Raw genomic sequence first — 6,737 nt, forward strand, 5'->3', positions numbered from 1 at the left:
CCTAAGCATGCCTCTTAAGCCGCCGCCTTCCTGCCACGTCTTCTTGAGCCTTCTTGGGCCTTCTTCCTATTAAGTCACCAACAGTGTAACCCAGCCCCTCCTGGGCGGGTCACACCTCGGGGTTATATCCCCAACAAGTATGGTACTAAACTTCCCACCACTTGCCATGCACCAAAATGGGCCTTAGAGATTAACCAGGCATTATGGTATTATATGGGCCTAAGCCCATCTATAATCCAACACAACAAACACCAGAAATAACAAAATTACATCCAGATCTGTAGACCACCTAGCGACGACCTCAAGCACCGAAGTGATCCAAAGGCGCTCCAACGTCATCGCCCCTCCCTCACCGGAGCTGGGAGTTCATCATGCTAAGGCCCGATAGTACCAACGCACCAGAACAACAACCAACATCGTGAAGAGAAGCGTAGGTCAAAAGAATCCAACCTGATTACACACAAACGTAGACAAACAAAGACATATCTGAACAGATCCACCAAAAACAAATCCACCGAAGACACAACTCCACATGCCTCCCCGACGATGCTAGGTGCACCACTGGGATGGGGGGTCTTATTTCATCTTTCGGGAGCTGCCGCCGTCTCACCTTTCTGAGCAGAACACAAACACTAACAAAACTCAAAGAAACATAAAAATGGAGCCCTCCCGCTGTCAAGGGCCATGATACACTGCATCCCCATGGCCCTAAGGCCCCAGGAGACGAGGTAGATTGGCAGCGCCGCCGACGGGAGGCGGAAACCTTAGTTGCTTGTTTGCTAGGGAGGAGATACGAGTGGTGCGCCCCATATGCCCAAATAATATATTTTCTGAATACAAATGCAGATGCTCACATACACACACATATACTCGCCCTTGTAAACACATGCACGCACACCCAGGGGCGGATCAAGTCTAGCAGACCGCCCATGCCACCTTAACTTTGCTACAGAATACAAAGGATTTGGGCCTCATGCCTCGGGTCTGGGCCTGGGCCTTAGATTTGCCATTATGCACACCCTACCCTTATTCATTCCAACTCCACTTATTTCAACTTGCAACTATATCACCTCGTCATGCCACATGCATGAAAAAACCCAACATTAATATTCATCAATCGCATGCTACTTATGACCAACTATAACTGTCTCAACATGCAACTATGCCATTTCAGGATGGTGAACGTTCTCGACCGGCTACGACTTGTGCTAGTCATGTGTGCGCCATGCAGTCAGTTTTGATCATGCATCCCACGCCAAACACATCTCTAATACACGTACACGCATATCCCTTTGGGCCCCACACCCGCCTCCTCCTTATCCATTCAGATCCTCTCCCACTCATTTCTCCCGCGCCCGCCTTCCTTAAGAGAAGTCGATGCTTGCAACTGTAGGATCAAAAGTAGTCCTAGAGGGGGATGATTAGACTACTTGACCAAATAAAAACCTAGCCTTATCCCAGTTTTAGTTGTAGACAAGTTTTAGCAATTCTACCAAGTCAAGCAACGCCCTACAAATGCAAGTCTAAGAGTTGTGAAGCGGAAAGTAAAGACTTCGCATATGAATTTAAAGGAGGGGATTGGAGATATCAAATGCAATGAAGACACAGTGTTTTCGGCGTGGTTCCGATAGATGGTGCTATCGTACATCCACGTTGATAGACACTTCAACCGACAGAGGGTAACGGATGTGCGAGTCCACGGAGGGATCCACCCACGAAGGGTCCACGAAGAAGCAACCTTGTCTATTCCACCATGGCTTACGCCCACGAAGGACTAGCCTTACTCGGGGTATATCTTCATGAAGTAGGCGATCTCCTTGCCCTTACAAATTCATTGGTTCAACTCCACATGATCTTGGAGGCTCCCAAATGATACCTAACCAATCTAGGAGAGACCACTCTCCAAAAGGTAATAGATATTGTTGTTGATGATGGACTCCTTGCTCTTGTGCTCCAAAAGGTAGCCTCCTCAACGCTCAATCAATCTCTCACAGATTTGGCTTGGGGTAGGAGAAGGATTGGAGTGGAAAGCAACTTGGGGAGGCTAGAAATCAAGGTTCAAATGGTTGGCTTGGAATCCCTTGATCTCAACACAAGTGTAGGTGGTTCTCTCTCAGAAAATAAATGTGGGGAGTGTAGTTTCATCCTAGTTGCTCTCTCTAAGAGTAGGTGGTGGTGGAGGGATATATATATAGCCATCACTAAAGATCCAGTCGTTACAAAATTTATGCATAATTCGGTAACACCGAAAGTAAATCTCAGTGAGACCGAACAGTGTAAAAGATTCGAACGTTAGACATTTCAGTGAGACCAGATGAATCCACACGGTGAGACTGATATGTGATGACCTAAGTAGATTTCTCATCTCGGTAATTCTGACTAGTTCAACTCGATAATTCTGAAATGAACACGATGAGTTACAGAAACTTGGTCACTGCAGTTCGGTGAGACCAAATGTCATCTCGGTAGAACCGAGTTTCTAGGATTTGGCTTATGGCTCTGTCTTGTGTATCTCGGTGGGTCCGGATAAGAGTGTTTTGGTAGGACAGAGATTTGGCTTAGGGTTTTCGACATATTGGATATGGAGAAAGTGGTTGAGGGTTTTGGAGCAATATCTTCAAGCACTTGAGCAAATGATTCATGATCAAAACCTCATCCCCTTTTAATAGTATTGGTTTTCCTATTCTTAATGTGATCCTTGATCACTTAACCAAAAATGTAGAGTCTTGAAGCTTTTGACAATGTATGTCCTTGGCATTTTGAGGGGTCCACAATCACATGTCCTTCCCATGACAATATTGAACTTTCATGAAATTATCTTTGAATAGGCATTAGTTCAATGACATATATGTTGTTATTAATTTCCAAAACCACCTGGGGATTAGTTGCACTTTCAACAACCTTTGCACTTGGCGCTCCAACCTAGTTGAGAGGAAACAACGTTCAAGTTATGATTCTAATTTCGGTGAATTTCATGTGATCATCATTAGGAGAAGCAATCTCAAAGTGGTTATTGATGGGCATGTTGAGGACAACCATTACGTTGTTGATTTCTTGAAAGAGAGCACTCATTTTGTAACATGCCTAATGGCCAAGGCCAATGTGGGGTGGCTATGACATCTTAGGCTAGACCATGTGGGTATGGGAGATTTTACAAGCTCTATTAAAGGTGGAGCACATCCTTGGACTAACCGATGTGTCTATTTCCAAAGATCGTCCTTGTAGTGCTTGCATTGCTGGAAAACAACATGAAAAGAAGCATAAGTTGAAGACTATCATCTCAATGTCGACGCCCCCTTGAATCTCTTTGGACCTCCATCTTATGATAGCTTGGGTGGGAGGAGGTATTGTCTTGTTATTGTCGACAATTATACAAGATATAGATAGGTGTTCTTTCTCAGTACTTAAGATGAAACACAAGACACCTTCATTGAATTTGCCAAAATTTGTCATGTTGACGCCAATTCGATAATGATATGATGGAAATTCGAAATGACAATGACACTCATGACCCACAAGTATAGGGGATCAATCGTAGTCCTTTTGATAAGTAAGAGTGTCGAACCCAACGAGGAGTAGAAGGAAATGACAAGCGGTTTTCATCAAGGTATTTTCTGCAAGCACTGAAATTATCAGTAACGAGTAGTTTGATAGCAAGATAATTTGTAATAAGTGACAAGTAGCAATAGCAACTAAGGTGCAGCAAGGTAGCCCGATCCTTTTTGTAGCAAAGGAGTGGCCGGAACGGTCTCCTATAATAAGAAAAGCGTTCTTGAGGACACACGGGAATTTCATCTAGTCACTTTCATCATGTTTGTTTAGTTTGCGTTCACTACTTTGATAATTTGATATGTGGGTGAACCGATGTTTGGGCGTTGCTCTTACTTTAACAAGCCTCCCACTTATGATTAACCTCTCTCGCAAGCACCCGCAACTACGAAAGAAGAATTAAGATAAATCTAACCATAGCATTAAACATATGGATCCAAATCAGCCCCTTACGGAATAGCGCATAAACTAGGGTTTAAGCTTCTGTCACTCTAGCAACCCATCATCCAATAACTACTCCACAATGCATTCCCTTAGGCCCAAGTATGGTGAAGTGTCATGTAGTCGACGTTCACATAACACCACAAAGGGAAACAACAACATACATATCATCAAAATATCGAATGAATACCAAATTCGCATGATTGCTTATGACAAGATTTCTCCCACGGTCCTCAAGAACAAAAGTAACTACTCACGAATCATATTCATGTTCAAGATCAGAGGAGTATTGAATAGCATAATGGATCTGAACATATAATCTTCCACCGAATAAACCAACTAGCATCAACTACAAGATGTAATCAACACTACTAGCAACCCACAGGTACCAATCTGAGGTTTTGACAAAAAGATTGGATACAAGAGATGAACTAGGGTTTGAGATGGGATGGTGTTGGTGAAGATGTTGATGAAGATTCGTCCTCCCAGGGTGAGAGAGTTGTTGGTGATGCCGATGGCTTCGATTTCCCCCTCCCGGAGGGAAGTATCCCCGGCGGAATCGCTCCCCGGGAGAGCAAAAGTGCTCCTGCCCAAGTTCCGCCTTGAGACGGCGGCGCTCTATCCCGAAAGTCATCTCCTTATTTTTTCTAGGCAAATGGGCTTATATACCAGAAGATGGGCACCGGAGGCTGGCTAGGGTGGGCGCGCCTACCTGGGTGGCCCCCTCTGGTATTTCTTTCTTCCAATATTTTTATTTATTACAAAACAATTCTCCATGAAATTTCAGCACATTTGGAGATGTGCAGAACAGGTATCTCTGACATAGCTTTTACAGGCCCAGAATTCCAGCTGCCGGCAATCTCCCTCTTCATGTAAATCTTGCAAATTAAGAGAGAAAAGGCATTAGAATGATACTACAAAGTATTATATTGGCCAAAAACATTATAAATAACAGTAGGAAATCATGATGCAAAATGAACGTATCAGACACCGAGTTCAAGAATTACACTACGGACGAGTTCTTTAGTGATGAGGGGATCAAGCATTAGTATGCCATGACCTACACTCGACAAAATGGTGTTACGAGGAGGAAGAACTAGACTCTTGTAGAGTTGGCTAGGTCCATGTTTGATGAGTATAAATCTCCATGGGCCGAAGCAATCAACACTGCGTGTCATGCTTCATACCGATTTTTATCTCCACAAGCTCAAGAATGAGACCCCTTATGAACTCCTAATGGGAAAAAGCCTATTATCAAATGCTTTCGAGTATTCAGTTGTAAGTGTTTTGTTCTCAACAAGAAAAATCGACTAGCTAAATTTGAGCCTAAAACTAGTTTGTTGGATATGCATCAAATTCTCATTATTACCATGTTCTTAATAAATCTACCAGGTGTATTGAGGAAACGATAAATGTGGAGTTTGATGAATATAATGGTTCTCGTCTGAGAAATTTTTTCCTATTGTTGTAAGTGATGAGGCTCCTTCACAAGTTATAAGTACTATATGCACATTCGTCCACAAGAAATACCCCCAAGTTCAAGTAGAAGGAGTAAGAGCCCCTCTTGTGGATTCTTCACAAGGGAAGTTATCACCCCCAACAGAAGTGCATAATGCTATGGGAGATCATGCACCTACCCAAGAACAAGATCAAGCCCCTCAGGTTCCCGAGCAAGATCAAGGGTAATCTCAACCTAGTGGTAATGGACCAAACACTGAGCTCAAGTGCAAGTTCAAGCTACTCCTCCACGATCACAACCTAATGAAGATGAACTTGAGAAGAAGAAGCAAAGAGTATCATTGAAGCTCAAAACTTTACAGCACCTCACAACAACATTCTTTGGAGCATTACAAAAGGGGTAGCTACTCGTAAACGTTTGGCAAACTTTTGTGAACATCACTCTTTTGTCTCTTGTTTTGAGACTCTTAAGGTAAAAGATGCTCTAGATGGCCTAGATTTGGTTGATGTTATGCATGAGGAACTCAACAATTTCACCCGCAACAAAGTTTGGTCTCTTGTGGAGATGTCCCAAGAAAGAGATCATAAAGTCATTGGGACCAAATGGGTTTTCAAGAACAAACAAGATGAGCATGGATAAGTTACAAAAAACAAGGCAAGGTTAGTGGCATGAGGGTTCACCCAAATCAAAGGTTTGGATTTTGATAAAACCTTGCCGCCGCTGCACGTCTTGAGTCCATACGTATCTTGTTTGCATATCATCATGATTTCAAATTATATCAAATGAATGTTAAGCATGCATTTCTTAATGGTCCTCTTAATGAGTTGGTCAAGACACCCCCCAGTTTTGAGAACTCGATCACCCCACTCACGTACCTTATGACATATGACATTTTTAGGCAAGAAGGGGTTTCAGATCAGGTTAATAGATTACAATCTTAAGAAAAAGGGTAGAAGGAGAATTGTTTGTATGCCAATATCTAAACCGTTATATATTTGGGAACACTGAGAGTAGTACATCCATGTATGCAATGGCTTGCGACACAAAACTACAAGAATGAAGGGAAATGCTATGAACATTCAATAGAATGACGTACTCAAATGTGTACAGTTAAAACGTTCTGACTTTGACTACCATATATAAACATTAACTGGGCTGGTCAAGTGAAGATAGTATGTCAATTTGTCATAAGAATATTTTCATAACATCAACTTTTTTTAAAAAAATACCAACTTTTTCTTGTGAAATTCTACGTTCAAATTGTATACTGTGAAAACCTAAAACATGC

This window comes from Aegilops tauschii, chromosome 6, assembly GCF_002575655.3.
Source record: "Aegilops tauschii subsp. strangulata cultivar AL8/78 chromosome 6, Aet v6.0, whole genome shotgun sequence".
Taxonomy (NCBI): domain Eukaryota; kingdom Viridiplantae; phylum Streptophyta; class Magnoliopsida; order Poales; family Poaceae; genus Aegilops; species Aegilops tauschii.